Here is a 15,160-nt window from a genome sequence, read left to right on the forward strand (position 1 = left end):
GCTAATAGGTGGCAGAGCCAGGATTCAAACTCAGGTGGTCTGGCTCCAGAGAACAGAGAGACAGATGTTAAAACCATTGCAGAAGCAGTGACAACCAAGAAAAGAAGATGGAAATTGAATTGCTTACTATGTACTAGGCCCAGAGCCAGTGTTACTGGTTAGTTTCTCTTTACATAAAGTGCAACTGGACCTTAAAATCATCATCATCATCATCATCATCATCATCATCATCATCATCAACATCAAAGATTATTATGTGTATTATGTGTTGGTCTTCTACATCTACAAATAAAAATCCATGTAGATTCATTGGTATATTTTTACCGTGTGCATGTTACTTTGATAAAAGTATGATTTTAGTTAAAAAATTTTAATGGCTGAGTTTTCTGTTTTTAAAGTGATTTGAATCAAATAAACAGCCCTTAGAAGGCATTTTTTTTAAAAGCCACCCTGAACTCCCTTTCCAATTTTTGTCTTAAAAAGAAAGCAAGAAGTCTTTGGTATTGTTCTATCAAACTGTATGCAAATCAGACACAAAGAAGAAGCAGATAAACTCATGTTTTTCAAATCCTGAAAAGCTCTAACTCAAAAATTATATTTACAGACACCCTCACAGAATTTTTTTTTTGCTCAGGGTGGGGCAGAAGACAGTCTTCACACTTTATTCAATAATACATTGATCAGAAGCTAATAAATCAGGATGTAGGTGGCCCAACACCTCCAAAATGAAAATCGCAATCCTAAAACTCAGGATTCAGAAATGGGCATCTCTAAAAACTGATTCTAACTCAGCTAAAAACACCAAAAATTCTTAAATTAGCCAGCATTGCTTAAAGCAGTTTATTGACTTTCTGATACAGGACCTACCACAGTCTCCAAGGTAATTAGAAGCACCATAAATGCTGTTTTTGGCAGTGACTGGGGCCACACATAAAAACATGTTTATTCCCAAACCGTCAGTGAAATATGGTGGTGGGGGTGGGACCACGTCAGGCTTGTAGCATATGTGGAGAAAAAGGAAAGGTAATGCCAAGGGCACCATTCAAACTGAGATTATTTCATCACTATGACAAACAGCAAGCCACCCCCCAAATTCTAGGCAAGAGAGTAATTCTGAGCAAGACAATTACTCAGAGTAAGAGAACTTCTGAGTAAGGCAGGCTAATATTATTATTTTAACAATAATGAAAATAATACTATTAGTGCTGTGCTTATTATGTGGATTAATTCATTTAATTTTCATGGGGGCCCTGAAAATAAGAGCCATGACGGAAGAAGGTTCTGAGAGGTTAGACTTGGAAATGCTCCATGGCTACTGAAAGTCAGAGCCAGAGACAGCCCAATTCCAAGATGCCTGCTCTTGGTCCCTGAGTCCTGCTAAATTGTCTAAGGGATTTTCTGGCCACCTAATCCACAAACGTAATAAATTGGAGACAGGAAAAATGAACCGTGTTGGTCAGTCATGTGCTATTTATCAAATATTTCTATCAAACGTGGTCCCATTGCATAGGACAGAGCAAGCCCCCAACCATCCTCCCGGGCAGCTGGGCTCCCAGCTCACCAGCTGGGCTCCAGTGGGAACAGGGCCCGTACTTGCATCAGCGTTGCCATAGCTGTCACCATGGCAACTGCCCACTGTCGCCCAGGCAGAGATGCTCTCCCCACTCTCGGGAGCCCTGATGCAGGGATGCAGTCCAGTAGAAACTCACCCTTTTACTTGCTTCCCAACTTGCTCAAGTCTTTATAAGACTGAGAACCAGTCGGGGGTTCCCCAGGTCCCTGCTTGCATTCGAACCAGACAATACATATAAAGGCCAAGAGGGAGACGGGGTTCATGAAGAGGCTGTCCAGAACTGAAGCGTGGGTAGTTAACCTCTCCAGGGGCCTCCACACCTGGCAGGGCTGAGTCTGAGTTCTGGCTCTGGCACTGGCTACCTGGGGATGCTAAGCAAATGGTTTGGCCTCTAGGAACCCAAGTTTTAGAATATGAAAAGCCAGGATAATGTTAGCTTTTACATTTTATAGAATAGTTGTGAGATATAAGTAAACCCAAGTATATAAAGGATATACAGAGTAAATGCTGGCTATTATTAACTATTATCCCCAATTCAGTGGTGCTGGTGCTGGGAAACATCAGGGACCCTCAACCTCTCGCTACTGCCTTTACACCACAGCAGCCTGATATTCCAAACAAAAAGCACTCCTGTCCACAGCACAGAGGCGCTGACTCAAGGGCTGAATAAGGCCAGCAGATAGCGTAGTCCACACTCACACTGCTGAGCAGTAGGAGACATGATGGTGGTCGGTGGGGTCCCTAAATCCAGTAATCGTCCCTCTGGGCAACACGGCTTCTCTGAAAAGATTAATTTATCAAAATAAGCCTACTAACTGTATTCAACAAAAATGCCAAGGAGCAAAACACCTTTTAAGATACTGAATCCATGTATGAACTTTCAGAAATCTTTAAGGCCAAAGGATGGCACTCAAATTTTCTAGAAAATTCTGAATAAATAATGTCCAACCTGTTGGCAGTGGTGATTTCTCAGGGTTAGGACTGATCCAAGGAACCTGCACTTACTATGTGACACATTTATACACTGTCTGAACTTTTATGGTATGCATACATTAATTTTATAATAAAAAAAGAATAGCTTTAAAAAAAAGTGAAATGCTTTGTAATAACACAGCTAGCTTACAAAAGAAGAAACCCAGTCAATAAACAAATGAAAAGTGTTCACCCTCCTTAGTAACTAGCAAAATGGAAATTTAAATAAGAGTATGTTTGCCTTTCAAATTGGTGATTTTTCTAGGATAACACCCCATTGTGGGCAAGAATGTGGAGAAACAGACATTTTGCTTCACAACTGTGAATGTATAAATTGATATGTTTCCACAGGTTAAGTTGGCAGCATTTTCCAAGAATATTAAAATGACCCAGAACTTCACCTTTACAAAAATTAATTTGACAAAATAAACTGCAAACATAGTGACGAGGATACAGCTTTCAGTGTTATTTCAGAGGGAGGAATGAGGCTCAGCTCAAACAGCCAATACTAGGGACTAGCTACTGGAAAAGTGCCTTGCAAAGTTCTACATGTTCATTATGCAAAACACAGGCAAAGAAGACTTGCTTATTCCACATTGTGAAAATATAGAATTTTCCGGATTTGGTGCTTTTAACGGTATGCTTCCATCCCACACTCACTCCATTTTGCAGCTAAGCAAACCAAGACCCAGACCGAGGAGGCAGTTTGCCCCCAAGTGTCTGGGACAGGGTTCACAGTCTCTTTGCCTTTGCCTTCTGGAGGAAGGGGGCAGAATTGTCACCTTCAAGACCAGACACAGGAACCATAGTGGGGCCAAGCTATGCCCCAGTGCCTAGCTTGGGGTACAGAGGACCTAGCTGGGGGTAGAGACATCTCTTCAAAGGCCTCTCACTCCAAGAAGCCACATCCTTCAAAGAACTCTTGGCTCTATTTCAGCCACCAGAAGCGTTCAAGACAAGGAGTAGAGCTGGGGTCTGGAAGCAAGGCCCCCTCACTAACAGTTAAACAGCCACTCTCCAGAGAAGGTCTGTTCCATGCCAGATCTGCACGCAGTGCTGGTCATCAGTCACCCGTTCCCCACGGCAACCCTAAGGCTCAGCGAGGTCAGCTTCCCTGTCTTAAATCACCCAGCTAATCAGGATGTGAACTGCTCTTTATGGGTGCTTTGACTTCCTCGTCTATAAAATGGGGAGAAAAATAGCAACCACTCAGAGGTTTGGTTGGGAGGGTTAAATGAGCCAATTTATAGAAAGTGCTTAAAACAATTCCTGACCTACAGGAAACTCTGTGTAGCTCTTATTATTTTAGTGAGACTGTAAAGCATTGTGGTCAGAACAAGGACTCGAGAGCCAGTTGCCTGGGTTCAAATCCCACATCCACCCCTCACTGGCTGTGTGACTTTGGGCAAGTTACTTTTTGTGTTTCAGTTCCCTCATCAGTAAAGTGGCAACGACAATGACAGTACCCACCTGAGTTAACATAAATGATCACATTACCTAGCTGAGTTAATGTACTTAGAAGAGTTTAGAAAAGTGTCTGTCACATAGCATAATGGGCCTGTCATGTAATAACCGCAACATGTGTTAGCCATTGTAACTATGATACCCCTCTGTCTCCTGTTGTCTATGACTGCACAGGAATGACACCCGCACCACCAACATCAGTTATTCTGGCTGACAAGAGCCTGACACACGTTCTCCTATTTAATCATGACAAGACCCTAGAACTAGGTGCTATTATTGTCCAGCTTTACAGATGGGGGAACGGAGGCACAGAGAACTCGAGTAACTTGCCCCAGGTCACACAGCCAGGAAGCAGCAATGCTGCTGGGCTTTGAACCAAATCAGTTGGGGCCTAGGGCTCTTATCCTGCACACTGTATTGCCCAGCCCAACACTCACATATCCAGTACTTCCTGTGGAAGGGTGGTGCATGGCTCCTAGCTTTGAGATGAGTAATGGCCACATCCCCCACCATGCAGCACAGACACTGACCCTGCAGACGTCTCATGAACATAAAGGGTAAGTCACACTAGCACAGTCACCAACGAGCCATCCCTGTCATCTCTCCTTATCTTCCCAGGGAAATACACTGGTATTTGTCTACTGTAGAGATGAGACACAACCATTAAGACAGAATTCTGGACCGAGACATCTAATCGGTGTCTTGGAAACTCACACTGACATCCCCACAGCTGGTTTTCCCCACAGCTGTTGATAGTCGTGTGTTGTTTAAAGCATGGCCTGCTCACAAGTTCATGCTGGGAGGTGAAGCCAGGGTAAATCTTCCATAATGCGCCATTCTGGCCTTTGGAGCATGAAATTTTGTGGCAAAGAGTTCATTTCCCATCACCAGACTAAAAAGTTTACAAAGCTTCCTTGCATACAGATGGCCAAAGCTGTAGGTGGCTGCAACCAGGAAATGGCACAAATCAAGCGGGGGTGAGTCTTATGTCCCCCACCCCCAGCTTTCTCAGCAATTCATCAAAAGAGCTGTTGTGGGGGAAAAAACTATCCATGTGTTTCACCAGGATCCATAATCCTGTATTGTTTCAAACCCAGTAATTTAATGAAATAGTGTCTGCTATCCACTAATGTGCCTAAAACTCAAACAGATTGAAGGATCTGGAAGGATCCTCAGAGAACCAGCTAGTCTACCATCCTCATTTAGACACTAGAAAACTAAGAGCTGGCTCAAGGTTGCATGGTCTATTGGTGATAGACTGGGACCTTGACGGTATCCCTGTTTGGAGGCTCTTTTCAGCCCTGGCAAGTGTTACCAGGATGGATGTTTGCTGTTTCTTACTGCCCAGCATTTAGTCTCCCTTCTTTTGCCAATGGCACCCTGATCTCCTGTTGAGGGACCCCCTCCCCAGCTGTCAAACCCTGTGATTCAGGAAGGGCCAACCCTCCCAATATGGGCATGGGACCTGGCAGAATGAGACCTTTGCTGGAGTTAAAGAAAAAGAGATGTAGTCAGCTAGTGCAATATTTGAGCCGATGGGGTGGAAACTTAGAATTGTGCAGAGCATCTTGGTCAGAGAGCCCATCTGAGAAGTACGCTAATTTGGAGAAAGAGTGAGAGATGGTGAGTGATGGACTCCTGGTGACATAGATTAGCCACCTGGATCTAGCCATGCCAAAAGGCAGAACTATCACTGAATTCACCGAATAAGTGAGCCCCCCCCCGCCTTTTTTTTAAATTTAAGCATGTGTACACTGTATTTCTGTGACATGCAACCAAAAAACTAAGTTTGTTTCTAAGTTTGTAAAAGGAAGTAAGTAAATCACAAAATGGGAATGTTCCCAGGAGACCCTCCACAGTGCCCAACACAGTTCCTTGACACAGTCAGAGAGCAATACACGTATAATGGGGTAAAACCCCTCCTTCAGGTCTCTTTTCAGCATGACTCTCCCAGACCACCCTATTGGAAACTGCAGCCCTCCCCAGCTTGGCTCTCCCTACTCCTACCTGTTTCCTATGGTGTTTATCACCACCAGACCTACCTATTATCATTTCTTGTTGGTTTCCCTCACTCAAATCCTACAAGGGTGGGGATTTTTGCCCACTTTGTTCACTGCTGTATCCTGGGGGTAGAACAGTGCTCAACACCTGCAGGTGCTCAGTATATATCTAGTGAATGAATGAATGACAAGAAATGGAAGATGGAATGAGTGTATACGGTACACAGAGGATGGTGCCCTACACGTAAAGGCACACAGGCTCCCACCTACTGCCTCAGTCAACAGCCTCTGGGACCTCTTAGATATGGGTCTTCTTTCCTCTTCTCTGAGCCCATGCTCCAACAGCCATCCCCACAATCTAGACAACCAGATCGTCCCCCACCTGTCCAGATAACATGAACAACAATTCAAAGGTAACTAGCCCTTTGGGTTATAAAGATGTTTTCCTTTTTCCCCCTGCTTATAATAATATTGTATACTCATTATAAAAGCACACAAAATAAAAATGTAACAAGTAAACAATAAAAATCATAATTTAACCTCAAATTTAAATTTTGGGTGCAAGTCGTAAGCAGGCAGACTGCTAATATATTTTGTACGACCCGCAGGATGACCCCCCCTTTTTAAGGTAACTTCCAACATTTAAAAAGCTAGAGGAATTCATTTGGAAATCAGGTATCTAGCTTCAGCTGAATGTCATGGAAGGCCCACGTTCTCACATATGACAATGATCAGCGGGGGTTGGGTGACAGATGACCCTTTCAGGTGTGTGTGGGCTCTTGGGGTCCCTGCCTCTCCCTACTCTGACCCTTGCACTGCCCTGGCCACTGGATTTAGGTTCCTGCTTGGTCCCTGTCACATGTAGAGTTGGTCACCCCTGGTTTGATGTATACCCTTTCAGACTTTGTTGTAGTCATAAGGCTTTCTAGGAAACCCCTCTGAAAATCTCCCTCTGCCTCCAATAGTGGCCTGGGATGCCACACATAAGCCCCTAATTTCCAGCATCAGAGAACACTGCATTTGCAGCACTGTCCCGTCTGCATCGCAGCGAGCCAGGTCAGGTTCAACGTCTTCTCAGACTGACTATCCCAATTCAACGACTGACCTATACACACGTGAACCCCATACAGAAGGGCCCCACAGTCCTGAGCACCGGCTGGATGCCTTTTCCATAGGGAAACTCTAAATCCAGCGTTCAAACCACCCCTCCGATGTGGAGAGGCTCCATCAGTGCAGGACAGCCCCAGAGACTCGGCCACCACTGCACAGGCAGTCTGCAGCCCCACATGTATTGCCCACGGGACCCATGATTGGCTATCTTCCTCTGGGTTGATTATGCTCCAGTCCTACTATATAATAATACCTCCCTCTGGGCAGGGATCCTGCCAGCCTCACTGATTACTGCTTACTAGAACCTAACCCTGTTCCTCGCAGAGGAGGCCCTCAATCTACAAGGGACGGATGGTCAGCGAGGGAACAGACACATGAAAGGCAGGTGGGTGGGTATGTTACAGGGCGGGGATGGAGGAGATGAGCCCCTTAGCTGTGATTTCTAATTTGCCAATGTCATAAGGAAATGATTAGATCAAAATAGTACATTGTAAAATATGGTATAAAGTTACACAGTGAATAAACTCAGATGATAAAAAAATAAGGAAAGCACTATAATATTAATAGTGGTAGAACTTTTTTTTACAATCCTTTTGTGTATTTTCCATTTTTTGTTTTATGAAGTTCACTTTTAACTACCAACATTGAACTATAACCAAACGAATGATCTTCCCCTAGACTTGTATAGATTTCAAAACACCAAGTGGCCACGGAGGAAAGGATAATATTTTGGATTAGTAAGAAGAGAAAACACGGAAGGTGAGTTTGGTCTTCCACATGGAAACTGATCCTTCAAGACTCCTTGGTGGCCCCGTAGTGACCCATTACTCCCCCTTCACCTGCTATCAGCAAAAGCAACATTAGTTCACCCTTCTAATCCTGGAAGTCCAAAATGTTATGGGAGATTATATTTCTTTTGGAGCAAGGGACGGTAATTTTTTCAGCTCTGGCCTATGAATGCTCCCAAAGAAAAACAAAGAAACATAAGGAAATCTTCTAATACAAATACCTGAATTTAAATTTAAATACACATGCGCCCAGAAAAGTACCATTGCTCTGGTACGTCCTTGATTGTGGGACAGCCAAAACAGCATGTGCCTCACAGCAGGATACTCTCCTCTGATGATGTGATGTAGCCACTGCTCCTGGGAGCCTTGGACCAGGTCTCTGCACCTCAACTAGCCCCCAGACATACAGGATGGGCAGCAAGAGCTCAGGACCAGCTACTTTGTAAAGGCAGACAGGGAAACCGAGGTCCTAAGAGGAGGAGTATGTGCAGGGGATGACACAGAGCTGAGAACAACTGCTTTCCTCCAGCCTGGTCCCTCCCCTTGTTCATGTGACAAACATCACCTGAGTGTCCTGAGGTACCAGATACTGGTTGACACCTTGCTATCAAGCAGGGGGGAAGAGTGGGGACCCTTAACAATTAAGTGAATGACCAGGTAACCCCAGACGGCGATACAGGCCAGCAAACAGGAAATAAAGGCAAGGGGTAGAAAGTTATTTCTGATTTCCCAAGGAGCATCAGCCATTGAGTACTGTGCAGTTACAAATGCCTCTGGGGTTCCGCCAGACGCAATTTATTAACAGATTGCATTTGGGCGCTGGAGTCTGTGAGCGATGCATGACTCACCAGCAGAGTGGATTAAATGTAAAAGACACCCACAAACTAGAGGCATCCTCCCCCCCCCCCAACTCTAAGGTTCCCACAGCAAGGCAGGAAGTGCAGGGTGTGGAGTAGGCTTGCTCTTTGGAGACAGCTAATCTGGGATCAGCCCTGCTTCAAACTGCAAAGACTTCCCAGTGCCCTCAGAATGAATTCTCCTTTGCTTACTGCCAACCACTGGCCACAGCTCACCCTCCCCTCCCTGTCAAGACATCTCTGCGCCAGGCCTCACCTCGGCTCAACGTCACTTCCTCAAGGCCTTCTTCCCTGACACTGCTCTGGCCCCACGGGACCCTGACCCTTCCTCCCACACCACTCTTAGACTTACTTATTCTAGAAAGTGAGCTCTGTAGGGGTGGACTGATCCTCAGCTCCCAGAGCAGCACCCAGCGCACGGAGGGGCTGAGGCAGAGAGACAGAAGGGAAGAGAAAGAAGTCTCTCCACCATTTCTCAGGGTCCTGAGCCTCAGTTTCCACATCTGTAAAACCGGGGCAAGACCAACCCGCTGCAGAGTGATGACAGTGTATTCTGTGTTTCTGCCTGGCAGCCTGGATTTTGTTTTATTAACTCATCTTTTAAAAAACATTTTTACATACAAATTCACTTTTTGATGTGCAGATGTGGATTCTGACACTCGTTGGTGTATGACCACAATGAAAACACAGAGCTCTTCTATCACCAGGAAAAAGTCCCCTCGTGTTGCTCCTTTGTAGTCATACCCTCCTCCCCACCCCAGCTCCTAGCAACCATTGATCTGTTTTCTGTTCCTATATTTTGCCTTTTCCAAAATGTCATGTAAGTGGGATCATACGGTAAGTAGGCTTTTACGTCTTTTTCACTTGGCATAGTGCCTTGAGATTCATCTGTGGTGCTGCGTGTATCAGTGTTTTGTTCCTTTTTATTGTCCTTTCCCTGAGGGAAATCTCTTCTCTCAGGAACAGGGTCACAGAAAATAACAGTGGACCTATCCCCTTCTACCTCCCCTGATAATTTAGCCACCAACTTTCTAGAATCCCCTAAAGCTTGGGGAACAACCAGGAAGTCAAAGGTCCCCCTTTCTGGCTGTGTCTATAACCCGAATTCTGAGACCTGTGCAAACCCTTTCCCACCAGTTAGCCTCTCTCTGAGGTCGCTCATTTGCAAGAATGGCCAACAAGACCCAAGCTTCCTCTGGGGTGTTGACTCAGAAAGTGGAGGTCCATTCGGGAACCAGGAGGCAGGACTGGCTGTCTGGAGATGGCTGACCACCTGGGGTGGCTGTTTAGGGGCAGTAGTGGGGGTGGCAGTCAGCTGGCCAAGTCTGGGGAGAAGTGAGTAGATAAGAAAGAAGTAGAGGCAGAAGTGCCCCGGGATGGTGAATTCTTACTCGGGGCCGGGCAATGTTTATACGGGTGTGCCGTCATCTCGTATAATCCACACAACAGCTTGATGGGCAGATTCTGTTAACATCCCATCCACAGATGAGGACCCTGGGCACAAGGAGAGCACCCAGTGTGCTAGCAGGTCTGGGAGCTGAGCTCTGACTCCAAGGCTTGTTCTCTTGGCAACACGGAAGCTTAGAGCAGGAGCCAGGGAAGGAAGTGTGCGGCACAGCAGGGAGGCGGGAGGGAAGAAGCCGGTGGAAGATGAAGGGACCCAGGGGACTGAGTGGATACTGCTCCAGGCATGCCCTTAGCTGCGAGCCATGACACTGAAGGTTTGCTTTGTTCTTTTCAGCTGCAGAACCCATGTGTCAAACCTGATCATACTCAAAACCCGAGACATAAAGCTGGTGGAAATAGAGTTGCTCAAACTGAAGGGAAAGAGGAAATGGAGCCAGACCCACTGAACTGCCCCAATCCCTATGACCTCCCTCCTGGTGGCCTCTAAGGAAGGGACCTTCCAAGGAACGCAGGACCCCTTGGATCTTCACTTCCTGATATATACTCCCTGAGGGCTGGCTCTTTCTTTCCTTCTCGCTTTCTTTCTTTCAGGTTTCAAATGATCAAAAAAACATTCAGAACTAAAATTAGTCAGAGAGGCATTGTATCTTGTGTCTGCACCACACTGTCCAGCATGTAATTAGGACTCAACAAATGGATGATGGGCAGGTCTGGGCAACACCTGTGCAGGATCAAATCCGGATCCTCCCTCAGCAGCTAAGTGACCCTCAGCAAGTGTTTGACCCTCACAAAGCCTCAGAAGCCCCAGAACTTCCCTTGCCTCTTAATATTTGGAGAGGGCTCAATAAGCAGACGCTCGTAAGAGCACTTACCACAGTGCCCAGCAAACGGTAAGAACACGGTGTTACCTAGCATTATTATTAATAGCATCCACGAGACTAAAAGTATATTGGAGGAAAACAAAGAATCCACTGGAAGGAATTAAAATGTCCCCATGGGAAGCACAGTGCCCTCCATGTCCCAGTGTGGTTCGCTCCTAGGACTGGCCAGTGAATGCTCCAGTTTTCTTTCAGTCGTGTCTTTCATTTTTGTACCAACGGGAGGAAGGCCTGGACCGCAGAGGTCTGAAGATCACGAGTCTGACATGCAGGGCTCATCTGGAGCCAAGGAGTTATTAATTGGTGTTTATGTAACACTCTGTGCCCCTCCGGCCTGTTTCTGTCTGAACACGTGCTCCAAGAACCTTGGAGAATGCATCTCTCTCTTCTGACTTTTGGATGCTCAGACAACAGCAGATGGTGCTGCGAAAATAACGGCACCGACACTGCAGCTCTAAAGGGAAAAGTCCACGCCTTGAGGACTCAGAGTTAAATTAGAAATAGCTGGAAGTGGATATCTTCCAGGACTGACCTTTCCGGGAGAGAGCTGGATTCCAGCCTCCATAGGAACACTGCCAAGGAGAAAGAGAGCACCGAATGTGAGTGAAGGGTGTCCTCTGCTGGCCGGCATTAGAAATCCTCAGCAGCGCCCCCTCCTCCACCTCTCTGGGAGGGCTCCGCTTCCTCTGCCTCGAGGCAAGTCTCAAACACCTTCTGTGGTTGTTTTTTTGAAAACATGAATTTGAACTGCCAACAAAAACGATTTCTTTCCTAAAAGGAGAAGAGCTGAGAGAAAGGTCATAGAGCATTTTATTCCCTCCTCACTTAGGTTTTTCTTGCTGGAGCAAGAAAATGCTCACCTAATGAATGTCACCTAAAAAATGGTCCTGTGAGGGGCACCTGGGTGGCTGTGTTGGTTAAGTGTCCGACTCTTGATTTGGGCTTGGGCCATGATCTCACAGTTCATGAGTTTGAGGGCTATACTGTGCTCTGTGCTGACACAGCAGAGCCTGCTTGGGATTCTCTCTCTCTCCCTCTCTCTCTCTGGTACACACTCCCATTCTCTCTCTCCCTCCCCACCCCACTCAAAATTTAAATACATCAACATTAAAAAAGATGGCCCTCTGAATGCTCCCTGTGAGTTCTGCATCAGAGAATCCAAGCAACTTGGGGAACTTGACCAAGTGTGTGCACGTGGCCCACAGCACCACCCCATTTCCATTCCAAAAGGCTACCCTCTTGACCAGACTCCAAACTTCACAGAGAGACACCCCGAGTCAAAGTTGTCTGCCTCCTCCCAGAAAATCCCTATGGGTCTGCACACAGGGACAGCAAGATCTCGGTGGCCAAGAAGACAGGCCGATCCTGGATCAAACCCAGCCATTTCTGATGTCCGGCTCCGGAATCTTGGAAACTCGGGACCAGACCCTCACACACTACTTAAGACCAGAACACAGCTTGTCTGGCTTCCTGCCAGAGTGCTCCCGACAGCTGGGGCCCTTCTGACCTCTGTCTCCAGCTCTCGCACCATCCCCGCCCCATTCCCGAGGAATAACCCTGACCTCCTGGGTGAGTTCTAACTCACCTGGCATGGTGCTCACTCTGACGGAGCCAACGTGGCTGAGCTGCAACCCTAGCTCATCACTTCACAGCTGTGTGAGCATCTCCAATGAGCCTCCTTTTCTGCAACAATGCCAGGAGCTGCCATTTACTCAAGGTCCACTACCTGCCAGAAATTTGACATATACTACTTCTAATTAGTCCTCATGACCACACTATAAGGTGCTCTTCTTTCTGGATCAAGGTCAAGAACTCTTTAAAAGCTGAGGCTACCCACCCTCTTGTCCACTGGCTAAGGAAGGACTTGGCTCCATCTGCCATTTTCTTCCCTTCATTATGCAAAGTGCGTCCTCAGAGGGCAGAGAAGCAGAGATACGGAGAAAAAAGGGAATGCCAGGGGTGGGAGAGAAGGGAAAAGTCTTCTGGAGCAGAGCAGAGAGTTTAGGGTGCCTGCAAGGCAAGGGTGACCTGGAGACAGAAAGGGATGAGGAGGAGAGACAGCAGTCCCTAAAAAGGGCTGCTCTTGAGTGTGAAATGGATCCCCCTTGGACCTTCTTTGAGAGACAGAAGTAAAGAGTGGAACTATTTTAATTGTTGACTAATGGACTTCGAACTTCTGAATGCAACAAAACCCAAAGTCTGGAGTATCAGAGGCTTTGGTATTTGCTCAGATTGCATTCCAATGCTATAGGTAAGGAAACTGAGACTGAGAGGGTCGGTAACTTGCTAAGGGCTACATGACTCATGAGCAGCAGAGCCTGAATATAAACCCAAGTGCACCTGACTCCACAGCTGTTTGTGTGACACTCTGGCCTTAGCCGGAAAGGAATAATAATGCCACCTAGCAGGCCAGGTGAGGGGTAAACTTGGGATAGACTATGTGGACTAAGGCCTTCCTGCAATGAATCGCATATTGTAGGTAATGCCAGAAGTACCAGTTCCTTTATTTCCCTCCTTTGTCCTGATCTCTGGGCTCTCCTTGATTCTTAAGACCCTATTCTCACTGCTGGATTTTTAACATGTCCTTTTATTGCCCCAAATCCTATTTGGGTAACCGCCCTACTACCCTAGCCTCCCCCAGGTCTGCGCAGAAGCTGGCATTTTGGCCCCAAACTCCTCCAGTGGGAAGGTAGAGGCTCAACCCCTAACGGATGGCAGGCCGCGTGTGTGCCTGAACAGCCAACCTTGTCCCCGTGTGTCCATTCATCCAACATATAGTCACTGGTTTCTCCTCTGTGTCAGCACTGTGCTAGCCACCCAAGATAAAACACCATTTTAAAAAGACTATCCAAGACTAGGAAAAAAAGCATGCCTTTTCGAAGTCTTCCACAGCCTGAGCCTACCTACAGGGAAGGTAATTTTGTTTGACTTACTATTCTTTTTTTATTACGGACCAGACTCTGTAAAGTCAGGATGTTAACTTGTAAAAGACTAGTAAGTTGCAAATAATTTCTGTCACAAATAAAAGATAATTCCAAAGGTTACAGTGTTATTTACCTATAGGATCTTAACCAGTTTTATATCTAAGTTTGCAGTCTTATCCCAACATTCTTTTCTCCACATTTTCCCATGACTATACACACGCACACATAAACACACATACATTCATGTATGTATATATGTGTACACGTGCATATAGACACATATACAAGTACATGCATGTCTAAATATATACCCACATGTATATATACACACATATCAGAGAGTACATATGTCTACACACACACATATATCTTCCTGCATACTTTTTTTTTTTAAGATTTTATTTTTAAGTAACCTCTTCACCCAACGTGGGACTCAAACTCACAACCCCGAGATCAAGGGTTGCATGCTTCACCAACTGAGTCAGCCAGGTGCCCCACTCCTAAATATTTCTTAAAACTAGTCTTCTCTTCCTCATCCTTTTTGTTTTCTCATTTGTGAGTGACATAGATATTTTACTCAGACTAAGCATATATTTGCACAACAGTTAAGGTGTTAAGAGAAAAGCAGACCTTTGTATGAGATCTGTGAGATCTGATAGGGGCAAAGTCATCCCAGGCAGGGGGAACAGCATGTGCAGAGGCTCTGTGGTAGGGAGTATGGCACACTGGAGAAACCGAAGTGTGTATGACCTCCAGCATCTGTGACTAGAACCTTTCGGCTAACACCTACTCTATCAATATCATGACATGACTGTCAAGTCCCTCCTGTCTGTCTCAGACACATGCAATGGACTAAGAACACAGAATTGGCCTCATACGGTAGGAGAAGAAAAACGGTGTTGCACCTCTGTGGCATCCTTCTCCAGTCATTGGAGAGGAGCCAGGTAAAAGACAGTTGGCAAAGTCACAGTTCTCGAGGGGGAGAAGACACCGGCCTCATCATGCAGCACAGGTAGCATTAACAGCTCAGTGCCAGGCGCTCTGTCAAGCTCAGTGTCTTCTGTGGCCTGGTCCACCTCCACCGTCTGCTCAGTCACCAAGTCAGTGCGGTGATAACACCTGCTCACAGAAGCCTATACGGTAGGAGGATCATAATCTCTGCACATTTTCACCAAAAACATCACTCT

At 46.1% G+C, this 15,160-nt stretch overlaps 1 protein-coding gene across 8 annotated transcripts in view; it reads right to left on the reverse strand.

Annotated features, from left to right (window-relative positions):
• Nucleotides 1–15,160, reverse strand: part of ARHGEF3 (Rho guanine nucleotide exchange factor 3) — a 310,006-nt gene that overhangs the window by 226,725 nt on the left and 68,121 nt on the right. Inside the window, exon 1 of one of the 8 annotated variants that reach the window (XM_023249857.2) lies at nucleotides 11,582–11,596. The exons of the other annotated variants lie outside the window; for them this stretch is intronic. The gene's annotated coding sequence lies outside the window, so the exon portion shown is untranslated. Of the gene's footprint in view, nucleotides 1–11,581; nucleotides 11,597–15,160 lie in introns of those variants that run through there. 8 annotated transcript variants of the gene reach the window in all.

The sequence above is a fragment of the Felis catus genome, chromosome A2, assembly GCF_018350175.1.
Source record: "Felis catus isolate Fca126 chromosome A2, F.catus_Fca126_mat1.0, whole genome shotgun sequence".
NCBI lineage: Eukaryota > Metazoa > Chordata > Mammalia > Carnivora > Felidae > Felis > Felis catus.